Source organism: Rousettus aegyptiacus, unplaced genomic scaffold, assembly GCF_014176215.1.
Source record: "Rousettus aegyptiacus isolate mRouAeg1 unplaced genomic scaffold, mRouAeg1.p scaffold_m13_p_8, whole genome shotgun sequence".
In the NCBI taxonomy this organism is placed as follows: Eukaryota; Metazoa; Chordata; class Mammalia; order Chiroptera; family Pteropodidae; genus Rousettus; species Rousettus aegyptiacus.
In genome coordinates, this window is record NW_023416311.1 from 64,140,325 (window position 1) to 64,145,809 (window position 5,485).

Sequence of the window (5,485 nt, forward strand, 5' to 3'; positions counted from 1 at the left end):
GCTGCTATTCTTGGCATCAGCTGCAGCCAGGGTGTTCATGACAAGGATTCAGGACAAAAGAGGAATAGAACTCAGGCATGGAGTGGAACTCAATAATGCTCCGTGTACATGGGGGAAACCCCCTGGGAGCTCCAAGCTCTACTGGTGAAAAAGTTGAGGGAAGGAGTTCTTTCTGAATGTAGATGGGTGGACTTTGACAAATCCTCTTCAGCTGTTGATGTTTTATGTTCTATCTCCAGGCTGGTATGACTTGGGAAACACAGGTCACATGCATACCATACTCACCAGCAGCTACGGCCTCCTGGATGGAATTGCTCACTGCCGCTGCTTGAGCAGTAAAGGCCAAGACATCTGTGTTGCCAACATGTGCTACTTTGAGCTGCATTTTGCGGTGCTCTGTCATTTCAATGACTAATGTCAAGATTGGTGTCTGGTAGCACAAGGATTGTCCTCATTAACGAGCATGAATAAAAATCTAAAACTTTCCCATACTAAAGAGGGCATTTCACTCTGAAGGCTTGCCCCAGGCATGGCGTCTTTCTGAGAAGAGCAGCTGCAGGGGGATCCCCTGGGCATAGAGACTCATGCTTTCCGCCAGGTGACCCAGCACTGTTCACAGTTAACTGTGCCAGGGACTGATGCCTGTTATAAAGGCAACCGATTTAGAGGCTACTACAAAAGTTTTTCAGTAAGGATGGTGACAGGCTGAACTAATCAGATTCTCTCTCTTGGTGAGTTTGAATGCCAGATATCCAGAGAGATTTGGCCGAGTGAAGTGGCTCGGGATGAGGGAGACAGAGAAAAAGAAGGCAACAGGGAGATGCCATGTGCCAAGAGTAAGAAGATGCCCAGAAGCAAGAGGATAAGAGTAGAGAGAGTTGGTCAGAGTGGTTAAGTAGTCTCAGAAGGCAAAGCAGAGATAACCTGTCACCAGTAGGATGACATAGGAGAGCAGGAAGCATTGTATTCTGAATGCTGTTTTATAGATTTTGTTCTAGTTCCTTGAGGCCTGAACAGGAAACCGCTATTAATAAACAGTCAAATAATTTATTAGTTGAATATAGAAGAATAAAATCATGGTAAAGTGAAGAGAAAAATCAAACACATCCACACTTAGAAATATGTCATATATACCAATATAAAACTTTTGCTATCTTCTGTTATTTTGATTTCAGTGGGCATCCTTATGTTTAACCCCCATCTCAAGTTTCTCTGTTCCTATAACCTGAAAGAGCTATAAGTTTCCTTATTTCATAATGCAGCTTTGAAATGAAATCTTATAACCTGAGTAACTTGCGTGCGTCTCTGTTCATACCAACCTAAAACAAAACGATGTAAGGTAAAGGAGAAGAGGGAGGGGATCGGGCGGTAAGATACATTGAATAAATTTTCTGAAATAAGAAAGAAAAACAAAGTTAATTTTTAGTAGCCCACCTCCCGATTTGTGATTTAAAGTTCTTTCCTCTTTCCCATATCTACTTGGCTACTCTTCCCTAACAACAGCTTATGCCATACGATTCCTATCAAGAGAGCAGCAGTCAACTTGTGATCCAATAACACTTCACCTTCAATGAGGTGTTGGTGGATCAGGACAATATGCTCACACCTTTCAGACATTCCCCTGGGAAAAACAGAGTGTAAAAATAGAGTGAACCACCAACTGTGTTCACCAATTCTAATTTACAGCAAGGACAAACATTAGGCATTAAGGGTCAAAATAGTTTCTGGGATGCTTGCTGAAGCCAAACGCCTGCCTATAGCATTTAATAGAGTTGCATTTAAAATCGTGCTTTTAGATATAGCCATTTCTCTTAGTTGCCAAAAATACTGTTTCTGTAAAGTCAAAGTTTAATTCAGTTCTTGACTGAATGATTCTAATATATATCTGGAAGAATAAACCAGTAAGACCAGCAATAAAATACTGAGGGGTCAAAAAAAAAAAAAAAAAAGGAAAGAAAAGAAAAGAAAAAACGATTAGTGGGCTTGTGACCTGGTAGATGTGAATTGTATTATAAAGCTACAGCAATTAAAACTGTGTGTTTTTGTGTAAACCTCCAATCTGAGATATATTTGATATAAACACACTAATGATCCTGTAAAAGTATAAAATACATTTTTTAATTATCAAGTAATATGTACCGAAGACCTCCTTGATCATTAGTCTATCTCTAATCCTTACACCAATGATGGGAACTTATACTTTATTTAATACTAAACCGTTATAGTTTTACAAATTATATATGCATGAATTTTACAGACGTTTTAATTTAATAAGATATTTCTAAAGCCTGTTATGTTAGACTCCAAGAATATATTTATCCTATCTTTCCTAATCATGATTATAAAAGTAATATAATTCACACACGTCATTAAGAGTATGGAATAAATATTAGTAATTTGTTTAAGGTCTAAATATCTTTCCTTTCCACATCTACTCTTTCATGATATCTATTTTACATTCATTCAAATAAGTTTAGAACAACGAGGAAGCATACAAAACAGGTATGTAATCTTTCAGATCTTCAGATAAGTTCCATTAGTAAATATTTCAAATGAAATATTAATTGAATACAAATTAATAAGACCATAGTAAAGTCAAGAGAGAAAATTAAGTATTAAAAGACATACTATTTAATGTACAAAAGAATTCTCAGAAAACGAGCAGACTTTTCTGCTTACTTTGCTTCTGGGATGAAGTATTCACGGCTAGAACAGATAATCCAACTTCAAAATACGTAATATGTGCCAGTGATTTATGAGACCAGGCCACATCCTGGTTGATAAGAGTGCAGCTTGTCCTTACCCAGAAAACACACCTCTAATCCAAGGAAATGGTTACTCTTGGAGGAGAAATGAGTCATGGGGAGGCCTAAAGCATTTCATTTACTGAGTGTAGAAATGGGAGGGAGGTGGGTATGACAACAGAGTGGTAATTTGTCACTGGCCTATAAAGAAGGATAAGCAATTGAGACACTGTAGTGTCATATTTTGCATGGCAGCAGTTGCTATAGCAAGAAAAATAGCATATTAGATGGGCAGTTTCTGGGTAGCAAGCCAGGTTCAGCTGCTGTGAAGTCCTCCACTCCTCCACTGTTAGGGTGTGTGTCTGAATTTCATACCACTGGTAGATGGTGAGAGCAGTCAGGAATGAACGCAGACCTATTCTCTCCATAGGACAGAGTGAAGTGTCAGCAGGGGACCTAAGTGAAGGACAAATGTGCCAGGGATGGCTCAGGAACTAGGTGACAACATCTATTTCATATTAGGCTCACATATGAGTTATACATGTAATGACTGCTTTTTTAGGCCATATGGAAGCATCCCCACTTCAAAACAGTCACATTCATGTAGTCACGTCAAAATGACTGCTTACAATTTCACAACTTGACAGGAAAAAAATAAAACAGAATTTGTAAGGTTGTAATTTAACTTTTTTCCTTAAACTTTTTGTTCAAACAAAATCTGATACAGGAGCCCAAATATGTGCAAAAAAAGATAAAAACAAGTCTGGAAAAAAGAGGACTACGAGACCTAGAACCTGAGCAGATAGCTCTTCTTCCTGTGTCCACCACACTCTCTCTTCAACTCCCATCTCTAAAGGTTTCAAGATGCTGAAAGTCAATGTGAAAAAAATCACTGGAACTGAGCCTAGACACAAACCGAAGAATATCTGGGAATTCGCTATATAATTGGCTTTTCAAATAAGTAGGGAAAGAAAATAGATAGAGAATAAATAAATAAGAAGGAGGAGATAGGGAAAAATCTGGGAGAAGTTACATCAAAATGTTACTTGTGGCTATTTTTTGATGAAGAGGTTATCAGTGATTTTTAACTTTTTGCTCTCTATCTTTCTATATTGTTGGAATAGCTTATAGTATATACACTACTTTTGTAATGAGAATAAATAATAAAAGAGTTTGAATTAAAATCGAAACAAGCAAATTGGGAACACAGCAGCATTTTGCAGTGCATTTTATTTTTATTACACATGAAGAGGAAAAAAGTAGATAGGAGAAAAGCCAGAGTATAAAATGAGTCAGATTGAGGCAAATCTGAGAGCTCCTTAGTGGCTTAGAAGTGAGAGAGATAAGTTTCCAAGTGCGATGAAATGAGCAGCTAACATTTATTCCACATTTGCTCATTCACTGTTCGCAGAGCCTTCAGCATCCAGGGCAGACAAAGGGCAATAACCGCTGGTGACAGGCTGTTTGTCAGCTGTGGCCTCTGGAAACCAGGTGAAATGGGAACGAACATATATTAGTATTTAGGCTGAAAATTTATCTGAAGTGAGAAACCCTGTGCTATGTCTAGATATTATTTTTTGTCAAGTCTTTCCTCTTATAAGCACTTTCTCTGTTGATGACTAATATTTTTTCAATATTTTACAGGTTAGTTCTTTTTTTCCCCTCCTCTCTGTGAACAACCAAGGGAATGAAAAGCTAAAGCAGCACCTATTTATTTGCCTTCCCGTTCTGAAAGCAACATATTTCATGAGTACCATGGAATTGTTCCACTAGACACCACGTTACAGAATAAAAAGAAGTAGTTAGAAATAGTCAATGTGGCCATTTCTCAGTGTTTGTTGAATTTAACTGTACACTGGTGCTTTTATTGCACTTGCCATCAGATTACCCTGGGGTATCATTCACAGACGCAGAGGCAGATGACGGTTCATGGTGGTTTATGTTCTGTAGCTCTGACGGCATTGCTCATGAAATGGTTCCACAGGCAAACTGTTGAGTTGCTGCCGCTGTTGCTGAAGGAAGAGGCTCAGGTACCCCCAAAGCGTTGCTGACGGGGGACACTTTCGGACAGACTTCTACCAGGAAGCTATTCTTCCTGCCAAAGGGGGATTTCAAATGCCCAGGTCTGTCCCCTGAGAATCAATATTGGACCTGAAAGAAGAGTAACATAGCTAGAGGGACAGAAGGCCCATCGCACAGTTAGTCAATCAGGCTGTCAGCATTTTGTGAACAGAAGGGAAGGAATCAAAGCTTTTTATGAAAGTCTACAAATAAACTCAGCACTTACGGACAATTTTTGGTGTAAAGACTAACAGCTTTCTGAGTATAACCATTAGAGTCTAAAGTGTCAGGTAGGCATGCAGATCATCTTGAGATATACAAGGGGATCCCCAGAACTTAGAAGAGCCAGCACCCTCCCCTTGCACATTCTTGTTAAGGGTCATCAGCATTTCCTTGGTGATCAAATACTAAGGGCTGACCGCAGAACTCACCGTCTATCCTTTCAAGTGTGTTTGCTAAACTGCATGTTGTTCTCACCCTCGCTGCTGCTTCAGGGACTCCCAGCAAACGGGTCTGTACCACCTATGGAATCTTGTAGGTGTTATAAAATCACATGGCAATGGCTACTGTTTTTAAGTACTGATTTTGTGAAGATATTTTACAATATTGAGTCCTAATTATAATTGTTCTTCAAGGTACATATTTTGGGTGAGCCAGGTGATACACTAACCACAGGTGTA